The following is a 13,897-nucleotide window of genomic DNA, read 5'->3' as shown; positions in this document are numbered from 1 at the left end:
AGTTAGGAAGTCTAACTAGAAAAAGTCAGAGAAAAGCAGGGCAAATAATGAAGATACATTGACATTGAGGTCTTTATGGGTTTATTCGGACACCAGGACCCAACCCACAACCTTTACGGGTTAGGGTCCAAGTTTTTCATAGTCAATGAAGTCTGGCCCTGTTCTATTAGTTATCGGGTCTGTTTATCATCATGTGTAATACCAGAGAGGAGTGCTATGATCAGGAGAAATGCATAAGCACTATGTGTATAACTTGGATGATGATTAGGCCGACTTAGGACGAGTTTACAAGAGTAAAAAGAAGGTGAAAAGCGCTAGCCAGGTGGAGGTGGAGCGGAGGAAGCATGGATGGTATGCCTGACAATATTCACAACTTGGTTTAATTTAATGAAAAACCCTTTTGATTCTTTTGATCTGTGGACCCTTACAGAGTAAAGGTATATGAAAAATTGAGGAACTGACGCTTTTCAGAGTTAAGCGCTGCTTCAAGAGCATAGACTTTTTTCAATTCTCTTGTTTATCATACATGCCGCTGAATCTGAATTGTCCTTTGATGCTAATGCTTTCCATATAATGACCTCCACAACTGAATTGTGTAGAATCTAACAGAGCTAAAGATGTGTAGCATGTCCATACTGACAGAGATTTAAACATTAATATTTGCATATGCAACATAAGCAGCTTAGAACTATTATGAACTGGTTGCTGGCAAGTGTTACAGCAGCTCACAACAAAATATCCTAGATGACGATAGGACAGAATTAAAATAAAGACATGCAGTACATCTGAAATATTAAATATTATATACAGTAAAATGGTTTAGAATGGCATGTTGTAGGCTGTTCAACATGAAATTTGTTTCTAGGAGAACAACATTTTTTAGTAGAAATTTTAATTAACAGGTTTGTCAGGTCCATAAAATACACCAGAACATATTTTAAAAATCAAGTTTTGAGAATTACCAGGTCCAATCGGATCTTAGAATAAATTTGTGGGTCCATCAGTCCACACCCTGGTGTTAATATTGCATTTCAGGTTGCCTTCAGGTGTGGCTGGACAACTTTTCGTACAGACTTGACTGTTTCAAGCACAACCCGGCCTTAACAACAGCAGAACATGGAGGCCAGACATTGTAGACATTTTTTTCTTTTTACACAACAGGCAGTTAACAAGTTGGAAATGTGACATTTAGAGAGCATGATGGATTGGTGTCTTCCATAACACCAGCTATAATATCAAATCAGCCTAACTGGGAGTTCACTGCTAAGTGGGAGTTGCAACCTAATTGTAAAACACAGATAATATGCCTTTCCCTTGTAGCAACAAGCTAGCTCTCCTCTGCTAGTCATAGGAGGAACAGGTGAGAATATCCTGAGGAGTTTTTCAACAATGCTAAAATTTGGTTTTCTTCATCATACTGAAAAGTGCACTGACTATAATTATCGACATTAGGGCTAGGAATGCTAATCAGTGATTGTTCAGTCATTAGTTTACCGATTTATTTGACTGATCGAGAATGTATTAACCAACAGCAAGCTAGTTGGCATTATTGTATTTGTGCATTGGTAAAGTTTTCGTTTTTGGTGGTTAGTCTAACACCCATGAGTCAGCACCCATAATTCTGACACATCACTAGCTCACCAAAACCAATGCCATCTGTTGCTCTTCACTGTGGCTGCTGCTTTTCTTTTTAATTCTTTGATCTGCTAAAGTTTTAACAAGGAACTACAGTTAACAGACTGCATATGACCTAACCGCAGAGATAGGCTCATTTTCTTAAATAAAACCACAAAGACATTAGTCTGTTGTCAGGAGATCAGGTCTTATTATTTTATTGAGATAAAGTTCTTTGTAGGCTGCGGCCCTTTTGACTAAACACAGGAATGAATGAGGCTTTGTTTTTAACTTTCTTTTGTCAAATAACTTCAGTTTGTACACTTTTTTTTTTTTTTTTTAAAAAAAAAAAAAGCAAAGTAAAGCAAACTTTACAAGATTGTACTGATAAAATTATTACGGATTATCAGTAACACAAAGAGTATGATCATTTGCATTTTACTGTGACAAAGAGCTGTGGGCGTTATGGGGGGTTCTGAGTCATTAAGTCAACCTTAACTTGCTCTGAACACATGACTGCACTTTTCTCTGTGTTCTCCTGACTGACAAAGTTGTCGGGGGGTTGTGGTTTCTGTTTTGTTCATCTGTTTGTGCGATGTGGTTGAGTTTCTTCAGAACTGATAAATGCAGAGTGTAGTGTCAGCTTTGGTTTCTCTTTTAACGCTAACTTAGCCCACACTAGTGAGCATGTAACTATGCACCTCGTAGTGCTATAGTGCACATACTCTGGTTCAACTGCTGCAAACTAAAGGGTATTTTTTAGGGCTTACCAATCAAGAGGAAACACAAAAAGACAATAAAGAGATACAAAGGAACTGCATAGAGGAAACATAACAACTACAAATGAGGTAAGACAAATAAAAATAAAAAAAGACACAAAATGACCTTAAAAGGACACATAATAATTGCAATGAGGGCAAAACAACCAAAAAGAGATACAAAATATAAAGAGACACAAAAACACAACCTAAAAAGAAACAAAATTACCTCAAAGAGACACAAAATGACTAAAAAAGAGACACGAAATAACTGCAAAATGGGCAAAACATCCAAAATGACTACAAAGACAGACAAAATGACCATAAAAGTCCTAAAACACAAAATTATCTAGAAGAAGCATGAAACCACTACAAAGAAACAGTAAATAACTGCAAAAGGGAAAAAACAGCCAAAAAGAAACAAAAAATGACTATGAAGAGACACAAGATGGCACAACAAAAAAAGAGGCAAAGTCACCACAAAGTTTGTATAGGTGCTGTTGTCATAATATGCCAGGTGTGTATGTGTCCAGTTATGTTTGTGTCCAGGTATGTATGGGACATGTATTTACAGCATAACTTTATTTTGCTGTTCACCTAAAATTACAAAATGGTTTAATTTTCTCATCTTTGTCTTAATATACAAGATGACTTGGCAAGCATGGAGCAGTATGTGCAGTGCAGAAGGATGGACATATTTATATAAATACAAATTGGAAATGAGGGCCTCAGTCTATATGTTTTAATGTGCTCGTCCTATATACTACAAGCAAGAGTTCCACAAGCACAGAAATATCACCGCACAGAAACAAGGGCTTTCTAAGTGATATCTAAAAGATTCTGTGGATTGCGCTCAGTAATCTTCCCAGTCAACGGGTTTATGACTCGAGGTAAGTGCACATTTCGAAGTTCACAGCCTCTCCAGACAGCAGTGGGCTGCAGCTGCTGTGCTGCTTTAATGCAGTGCTTTCAAGCTCAGATTGTTTGTGATTTTCACTAGAATTAGTGTTTCAGTGTCAACAAGACGAGAAACAATACGGCAGGACAAGTCGTCCTGGTTACATTGCTCAGTTGTTTGTTATTATTGTGTGTCTGTCTCTTTAAGTTTTGAGTAGACGTTGCTGCGGTGAAAAAAAAAGGCAAGAGAAAAGAAAAAAAGTCTTTTTTTTGTTGCCTGATCATCAAATACACAAAAACCATTATACAGATTTACAGCAAATATATAATAAAGCACTGGTGTTTGATGCTGTCTGAATCCTGACACAACAGTTCAACACAGACACTGGTGTGACACAGATTAGATTTTCTTATTGTCACAGTAGAAAGAAAGTAAGACAGATATGGCTCAAAATGCTAAAAAAAAATTCAAATATTTTCACACATACAGTATATGTAAAAGGCAACATGATACACACATACATAGGCCTACATACACAACCACTTGCATGCATACACACGCCTACACACACACACACACACACACACACACACACACACACACACGTAAAGAAATATGTAGAATATTCTTCAGTAATTTAACATATGGTTGCTTTTACATGGTCATGTGTCCTATTGATTGGTTGCCGAATATCTTATCAGATATGAGCCTATCAGAGGGTAGAAACCAAAGAGAGCGAGATAAAGAAAGAGGAAGGAGATATAAACGCAAGGAAGTTGGCATGCCGCTGATTAGTGAGAAACTCTTTTGTTGAGATTGTGATGGACAATGAATGATAACCCTCACAATACGAACTAAACAAGAACCCTTTCGTTCAACGTTTGAGCCATTTGTACCATGATAATGTTGCACTTTTGAATAGAATCCATTGCTATAAATTAAATACTTAGTAGTACACAAATTTAAAATTTAATTGCCCAAATACACCAATAAAGGATCTCTATACAATATTACCCATGAGTTAAAGGTTGTTTGCACATGGCTCTCAATTTGGAGGTGGGTGAGCTGGTGGCTAGCAGCTAACTGTGCTAACAGTGCAAACAGTGCAAACAACTGCAACAGTGCTGACAGAGCTAACATTTTTAATGTGTGTGTGTGTGTGCGGGAGGAAGGGAGGGGGCAGAGGGTGAATGCTATGCTTCCGCAATGACGCCATCCCAATATCAGCAGCAAGTTCCCACTCAGCTCATAGACTTTGCATTGTGATGACGAACCCATTTTGTAACTTTAAAGTCTTACATATATAAAACCACCATGGCTCAAAAATTCATAATAGAAAGAGTCAGAATTTACTTTTTTGTTGTCTGAGGTGTCCTGTCAGCCTTTTTACAAATGTCTCTTTAACAGTGGAAGCTAATGGGAAAAATGCTCTCTGGGCCACAGCAGATTTTATATGTAATATTTTTATAAGTATTGTACTTTTATTTTACTGCATTTATCAGGTAGCTGTGGTTACTCGGTACTTTACAAATTAACAATTTTCATTGAGAGTTTCTATGATATTTTGCTACAAAGTGAACTACCAATAAGTGCAGCTGGAACGATAAGTTGAATTACCCAGTTGACAGAAAATAAATTGGCAACAGTAAGTAATTTTCTGATTTTTTTTCTTTACATTTGACTGCATCATGTACTTTTGCTTTTAATACTCTAATACTCAAAGTGCATTAAGTAATATTTTCAATGCAGGACTTTTACCTGTAACAGAGTATTTTTAAGTAAATGATCTGAATACTTCCTCCACCACTGGGCATATTATATAGGACATCTTAAAGACACAGGTTAATAGCATAATGCATATATAGCAACTGGGCAAGAGTTTTATTTGATTATTTTATTGTACGGTATTGCTGCTTTTACTGAATTAAAGGATCAAAACACCTCTGCCACTAATGCGGTCCTTTATGAATATATCCTACAGTAACAAAAAAAATACAAATCACTAATAGTTAATCATTTTTGATTGTATTCAGTTATTGCATTTAGAAATAAATCATTTCTGACATGTAACTGTATGTGTTCAATCACAATTACATGTTTAACATGTCCGCTGTGTTTCCATCCTGCTCCAATACACTTCATATGTCTCTCTCTCCCCTGCTCTCTTGCTCTCTCGCTCTCTTTCTCTGTCCACTCTCTTGCTCTCTCAAAGGCTTTCTAAATAAGATGTATAAATAGGCTGATGACACAACGGTGCCCTTCACAAAGACACGAGGAGAGAGAAAAGAGAGGAGAACAGGACTCTGGCTTTAGTCACGGCCGCTTTATTCTTCTGCTTTTCAGAAGCACAGGTTAAAAAGCAGCCATTTTTTCCTTTTCATGCCTCCCTCCCTCTCATCCCTCTCTCTCTCCCTCTGCCCCTCTCGCTCTCTGAAACAGGTCGTCTATTGTGGCGGCTAGCGAAAGGCTACTGTGGCATTTATCAGAGAGGAGGAGGAGGAGGAGGGGGGAGAAGACAAAACACACTCCCAATAAAGAGATAGAACAAGAGAAAGGGAAGAAAGGATGTGTATGAAGGCCACTTTTTTCTTTTCCTTCACAAAGCCCCCCCCCACTCCCACTCCCTTTCCACCCCCTACTCCTTCAGGCTAGCTCAGACAAAGGAGGCCCGACTCGCACAATGTGCTCTCTCCTTTAGCCCGGCACACTTTATATCCTCACTCCATTCAGCACTGCTTCTTGAGAGCACCCACGTGTGCATGAGGTATGTGTGTGTGTGTGTGTGTGTGTGTGCGTGTGTGTTTTATGGAGTTTGTAGCAGTGGTCGTGGGGGTCTATGTTTGCTGAGGGTCTTATAGACCAAAGGGCCAGGGCTCTGAGGTGTTACTATGGAAACGCCTTTGAGCAGTAAGGAGCACAACAGGTGATTCTGCTGAAGGCCTGTTCGTCTCAGCATTGAGAAACCGCAGGAGGTCTTTGCTGTCTGTGTGTGTGTATGTGTGCGTGTGTTTCACAAGTATAGCTGCTGATGCCACAAACAACTTAGTGCCATAGGTCTTAACCAGCTCCAATAAGGTGGAGATCATGTCTGAAGTTGCCGGCTGACCGCAGTAATGACACGCTGCCTGGCTTCGCACACAGGCCCGGCCCAGACACCTGACTACACAGCAGATACAGGATGGTGTTGAAAAATAGGAGAAACACAGGAGGAGCGCTTGTGGCGAAAAAAAAAAATTAAAATCCACTGAAACTTTTGTTTGTGTTTAGAGTCAGCAAATTCAAGAAGCACATAAAAAGGATGAAAGCAGGGCCGTGAACACGTATGCCCACCACTCTCCAAGTATTGTTTTTGGAACAAGCCAAAAAGCTCTAAGAGCTTGATTAGCAGCAAACAAACACAGTTAGAAATTAGCTGCTGAACAGCTGGTGAATTTAGCAGCTAAAGAGACAGATACAAAACAGACCAAAAACAGAGCTAAAATAGGGTGAATACTGGACTAACATTCATCAAGTGGACTCAAAATAAATGATGATGCTGGTCTGTAACTGCTGGATGTGGAAAAAGCAACTGTTCACCATTTAAATTATTTAGCTGAAAATATGTCAACTTGTGTGTTCAAGACTGACCTGTCACTAACCACCGCCCCCTTAGCTCACTCTGACAAACAACTGGTGCGCTGCCTAAACCAATAATGGCGACTATCAGTGTCAAAGACATATCCAAACATGCTATGCAGAACTTTTGGGGACAGACGCTCCTTCTTTCACACAGAAGCCATCAAAAGGGACTTCACTGTGCCGTGGTGTTAGCGTTAGCCAGCCTTTGATTTCTTTGTAACATTACAGCTAAGTTAACGTTAATGGTTTCCAGATGGTTGACCTTTAACTTCAACCTTTTGCTACAGTCAACACTGATGTCGGATTGTCAAAGAACAAAAACACTAAGATGAACCGATAACATGATGAGCTAACATTACGAAGCTGGAGTTGGCCATAACGTTAGCAGCTATTAGCTAACTTGAGCTAACGTTACCTGGCAAAGTTTGCTGCAAGGTGACATCAAACACAATGTTGCCAACATAATGCTTCAGGTTATATATACACTTGTCACTTTGTGCCAAATTTTTCAACACTATGTTGCTTTACCTAAGAACAAATGTAGATTTGTTTATCTTCTTGACATTAAATTGACTGTGTGGTGTGGCACACAGCTTAATCAGGAACAGGATGAATAACATTCGATTGTCTAGTCTTTCCCTGTGCACATCATTAGACATTTTTTAAGTTATGACTGCATTAATTTAAATAAAACCACTAGAAAATCAAAATTTGAGATGCTTTTCCACAGAGGTCTGCAAGTAGGATGATCGAGTTCATTGTGTAGCTGCAGGAAATGTGATTGGCTCATGGCGTTAGAGGGCGGGGCTTAGCAATAGGTCAATTTGATCTTGATTTGAAAAGAACAAAACCAACAATGAATTGATCCTACTCACAAGTACAGTGCAAAAATATTATTCCTCTGAGCCATAGAGCTCCTTTTTTGTCTAAAAATGATTAAAAAACATTAGGTGACACCACTTGGTAACATGTTCCTTTATTTGACAACCTTCTTTAGTCAGTCCCAGACACTGTCCTGCTGTGATGTATAACACCAAATATGAATTAATCTGCCACTGAAAATAGTCTCCAACAAATGTACTTCTTCCTTCTGTTTGAGTAAAGTTTGCTAAAAACTACAGTGCATATACTACATATTTCCTGAAACCGTCACTATATCCTGACAGTAGTACACATGACAGATGAAAAACATCAACATCATGTTCCTCCTCCTCATAGTGCTTCTAATGGGATTTCCTCTCATCCACCCTGGCTGAAGGAGAACAATCAATCAGAGTTAGGGAGTTTCTAACGTAGGTGTCAATCATGTCAATCAGTTCTCATAAACTGCAGTCAAACTGTCAAACTAGGCAGCGCTGATCAAATCTGAATCAAGATTCTGTTACTGCTTTAGTGTACTGTTTAGCTCTAAAATGGCTCTCTCTATTTTGTTTGGTGAGGAACACTGTTTTTGCTCTACTGTTTCCAATATAGCAGCCAAATCACAAACTTTCTCATTCTTTGGAGACTCCCCACTTCTGATTGGTTGTTTTCCTTCATGCCATGGTGGATTGGAGGAAGAACATGGTTTGACAAAAAGTTTTGTTTATAAAGCTTACTATATGTAGCTTCAAGGAAATTTCTTTAAACTCTTTTAAGCCAAACATATATCATTCTGTTTTAAAGATTTGCATCTTCAGTGGGAACCAACAGGTTTGCATGCTGCACACAAGGTTGGGATGAATATTACTTGCAATGCTCAGCTGCATACTTAACAGAAAGCAAGGCAAGGTGGAAGAAAAGCTCAGGCACTCTGTTTATCACAGATCATCTTTCAGTGCATCACGGGATCCTGGCAGTTGTTGTCTAATTAATTAACAAAATCATAATAAAGAAAGTGTACCAACTACATTTCTACTAAAATTTGGCGCCTTTTCTTCACTAGCTATTGAAGACTCAATATTGTTTAATAATTTGCGAGAAAAGTTCACCATTCTTCACACAGTCTGCAGAGCTCTTTGTATTTGGGGATTTATAAAGTCTATGATTCTGAGTTGACAGGCTGATAAAGTAGTTAAATGCCACATACTGAAATTTATCTGGGTGGTTTCTCCTTCAATTGTGTTACGTTTCAGCTAATGATAAGACGGCATGAAAAAGAATTTAAAAATTGGGGGGGGGTCTTGGTCTTACTGCAAAATCTGACTACAGTGAGCAGCAAACACAGAGAGTATAATAACAAAAGTTTGTAACTCACAACGTAAGTGCTTTACCATTGCCACAATATCTACCACCAGTCTCAGCTTTGTTTTTGTCTTCTTTTCTGACACAGTGAGGTATACTATGCATTTTCTATTTATTTCCCCTGTGACCCTATAAGTTTCATCGAGCGTTATCTAAACTGAGATGTTGAGAATGGTAGGAGAAGCATAATGGGGGCGGAGATACCTCAGTGTCTCACTGCACAGGACGTTAAAGAGCGTGTGATTGTCAAGAAGTTATCATGCAGATTCGAGAAGCGTGAGATAAAAATGCAGAAAAGATGCTGTTACGTTGTCTGAGATCTGAGATCTGTCAGAGAAATGATTTGCATCACAGAAAAAAAGACATGAAGAAAAAGAAAATCATTTAAAGATGTAGTTGGACAACCTTTCTCCCATCTATTACTTTCGAAAAGATATCAAATGCCTGTTGCACCATAGTGATAGTCACACACCTGTTTTATATGATGCACATACACCATAAATGTTAGAGAGAACTTACAAATATACAAAGCGGACACATAATGCTCTACTGTCACTTTAGATCTCAGCGATTAGGAATGAAAATGCAAATCATGCCGCTGGACCTCTGAGGAGCAAACAAACGGTTTCTGGTCATTTGCAAATCCACACGTGCACACGAACAAATACACAACAAACAGGTGTAGAATGGGAGTGTTGTGGTAAAAATCCAACTTAAGGTTTCATATAAGAACAGAGCAGCGTTGTCTGGGGGAAGTCATGTAAATGAACCAGGAAACTGATGTGTTTTTATGTGTGCCTGCAGAGCTCATGTATCAATAGGGTGTTTGTGAATTCTCATGATCCCTGCAGAAATAAACAAATCGGCTGGAAAAAGGATCTTCAGTCAAGGCGGACAAAAAAAACATCCGTGCGCTCTTCTCTGACAGCGATGCAAATGTGTCGGTTGACAGTGAAATAGCCGCAAAAGAAGATGAAAACTGAACCTTTTTGTATTGTCAAAGTGAAAAAGGTCGAAATTTTTGTATGTTTTGTTCAAGTTATGTGTTAATCCTACTAATTTATGTCATAATCTTCATACTTTTCTTGATACTTTTTTTTCCATCAAAGCTCTATATTTGTCATATCAACACAAGATTATTATTATTTATTCTTTTTTTCTCTCTATAGGCTCTTTAAATTACGAGGCTGATTTCACAAGATTTTACTACTGAATATAAACCTGCTCAGTCATGTCTTGCGCTCAACAATACAGGGCCGTTATATGAAAAGCATAATGGGAACAGCGAGACAAAAGAAACCCGTAGTTATGGACAAACATCCCAATAAAAAAAAAAAAAAAAAAAAAATCACTTCCCAACAAAAGCTTCCCTCTCAACTCTATATTTAATCAAACACACCTTAGTCCTGTAGGAGCTTGTATTTTGACATTGCGTGCTGAATGAGCACACATGCATTTAACACAGGCGTTCACACGCACATAAGTACAGAAAACTCAAGTGCTGCTTTTTTTTTCTTCTCAGGGATTAGAAAGTGTTCAAAAGTGGCATGAGAAATATGGGGCAGCGTTCAAGAAGGCTTCCGTTCTTTCTTCTTCACAACTGATTTACAGCTGTTGATAAATAGCCTGCCGCGGCTGAAAGCGCGGGCTTTGCTCCTGCATTATTAGCGCATTATTATGAGCTTATGACAGCATTCATGGACGAGTGAGTGCACATCCAAAGCGCAGCTGGCACAAATGCACTTTGCAGTGGCGTGTGCAGGACAGACTGAGAGCTTCCAAATAACATTTAAAACCCCCATTAAATCTTCGGCTTTATAGAATAGAAACATACCGCTGCTGTCACACCCACGTTATCAGATGTTTCAACAGTGCATCAGACACAAAACACATGAAAGAAGATATTTAACTTTGCGAGTGGAGAGGTGAACGAATCTTCCTCATAACATTGATGTTTTTAAAGAGTTGTTACATATCAAACAGGAATCTTACCTTCAGGGTGCGTGGAGATGCTTGCAGGGGTTGTGTGTGTGTGTGTGTTTGTTTGTGTGTGTGTGTGTGTGTGTGTGTGTGTGTGTGCGTCCTTTCTATTTCCTGCAGTCATCTTTTTTCTCCCTCCATCAAGTCAACAGGTAGAAAGTGTCTTTTAAAGAAGTACAGAGAGTTAAGACGAGGCAGCAGGAATCAAAGAACCTTTCCACCTTTGTGTTTCCTTCACAAATAGACAAATTCTAAGGGCTTCTCCTGACACGTTTAACATCTACGCTTATAATTACTGCTCTTTCGCGCCCTGCTAGCCTCAAAGATTAAGTAAGACATGAAGACGCGGGCACGTCTTGATACTTGAAGGGTGATCACGAAGCTCTCGCATTAGGTGATTCTTACAAAAAGAAGCAGCACTTAACTGAATGTACTGGATTTTGTATTTGTCATATAGCTGTATAGATTCATTAAAGACTGCATGTTCATGGGTCACGGTGGCTTAACATGAGAAGAGAGGGCTGTTGCATAATGCAAAAGAGGGACATTGTGAGGCTTAGACAGTGTCTGTGATAACAGGCGCTTATCAAGGATGTAGTGAAGAATTAACTGGAATAATCTCCTTTTATCCGCTTTTAAGTCACAAAGTTGAAGAAAAACACCTTTATCACCTTTGCCTGAATACAGACACGAATTTATAAACTGTTAATTCATCACTGACACCACAATAGGTTGTATAAAACTCATGTCGCTACCTCCACAAACTCTCTAAGCAATAGACCATCACTGCTTTAACAAACAGCTGAAACTGCCACATATTATTTGGATTTCTGACCCTTTTGTCAGTTTGCTTTAAGAGGACTGTCAGAGACAGGAAGACCAGAAATGTTCATCACAATTTCCCAGAGCCAAAGGTGACATTTTAAAATGATTAAAAATATATAAATATTCTGTTAACTATAAGATAAAGAAAAGCCGAGAAAATGAGACTTAAAAAAATCCTGAATATTGAACTAATTGTCAAAGTAGCTGCAAATTAATTTTCTGTTGATTCATTTATTGAATAATTCCTATGCAACAGTGGTAATAACGTGGGCTTGAAAAAAAAATACATAAATAAAAAAAATAAGTTAAAATAGTCAAAGTGAAATCACTGGAAAAAAAAACATTATTCATTGCTGTATAAGACAAACGTAGATTACAATTCAAACCCTTTGTCATCTTCCAGCGCTCTCACAATATTCAATGAAGTTAAGCTTGAATATTTTCAAAATGCACAGCCCCTCCTGAGACAATGTGCAAGAAAACTTCATTTTATCTAACTTATTGTTTATACTTTTTTTAAAGATATATTTGGAAACATGATGTTTTGTATGGCAAAATTGTATCATTACTCTGACGCCAAGTGTCAATTTTTTTTAAAACATAAACTATTAAAATTACAAATACTACTTAAACATTTTGTAGTCTACTGTGATAATCAAATAAACTCCATTTTCAGTAAACCATATACGTACATTTTTCTGAAAATGAAAAGGAACAGACTGAAAACTTTATCTTACTTGATAAAACAGATTTTGGCAAAGTATGCCTTTTTTGGGGGGGACATAATTTGTGGTTGACAAAGGTATCAAATAGCAATATATCATAATAGGCAGCATATCACAGCATCTTAATAATATGGTATTGTAACTTAAGTATCATGAGGCCTCGGGTGATTCTCACCCCTACTGGAAACTCATTGCTGCTTATGCATCATAACTGGATAGCACTTAATCAGGGCTAAATAATTTGAGGGAAATCATCCACACAATATTAATAAAATTATATTTTCAAAATATGGCAAATTTATGCAAAATAACTTTAAAAAATAAAGAATTATTATTTACATTATCAATAAATGTTTCTTTTTTGGGGGATAAAAATGTAAGAAAACAGTAAAAAAATAAATAAAATAAATGCCCAGCCCAGTTTCATAAACTTCAGTTTGATGTCTGCAGCTGTTATGTTTTTTTTCCGAACAATCGTTCAAAAACAGAGAAAAGCAGCAAATGCTCACATTGGAGACAATAGTTGTTTTGATTTTTTTTTTTTTTAATGCAAGCAAAAACATTGTTTTTTACTGCTTACCATCTAGTCTATTAATAACTTCAGCGCTACAAATTAAAATAATACACATAACTTATTTTGTACATTTTTTCTTCACTACCTAGTCAGTCATTAACTTGGAAGGATAACATATATATTTATATATGTATATTAAAGCGATATGACTCAGTTGAAAGTTGCAAGCAAAAACATTTTTTTTTACTGTTTACTGTCTAGTCTATTAATAATTTCAGCTCTACAAATTAAAATACTTAAATAACTTATTTTGTACATTTTTTTCACTACTTAGTCAGTCATTAACTTGGAAGGATAACACACACACACACACACACATATATATATATTTAAGCAATATGAAAGTTGATTAACAAGTCTTTATTTTTCATTGCCAAATAGATAAGCAATGAAAAAAATTAAAGTTTCTGTCTGAGAAGTCACACGGGGATAAAACTGTTGACCGCCAGTGTTGTTTATTAGCCAGTCAACCAGCTGAGTGTTTTAATGTTCACACTTCTTGTGATTCTTCCAAAGGAGACAATGCAGCCAGAGGGTTTTATTTAAAGAGATCATAAGGCTTCCCCGAACCCTGCATTGTTCTGTGTGATTGGCTTGGCCTCACACTGCGCTAACGGAGAGACTGAGGAGTGCACACACACACAGACATACACACACGCACACAGACACACCATTATTCTGC

The sequence above is a fragment of the Plectropomus leopardus genome, chromosome 2 (genome assembly GCF_008729295.1).
Source record: "Plectropomus leopardus isolate mb chromosome 2, YSFRI_Pleo_2.0, whole genome shotgun sequence".
Classification (NCBI taxonomy): Eukaryota; Metazoa; Chordata; class Actinopteri; order Perciformes; family Serranidae; genus Plectropomus; species Plectropomus leopardus.
This window is presented reverse-complemented; position numbering follows the sequence as displayed.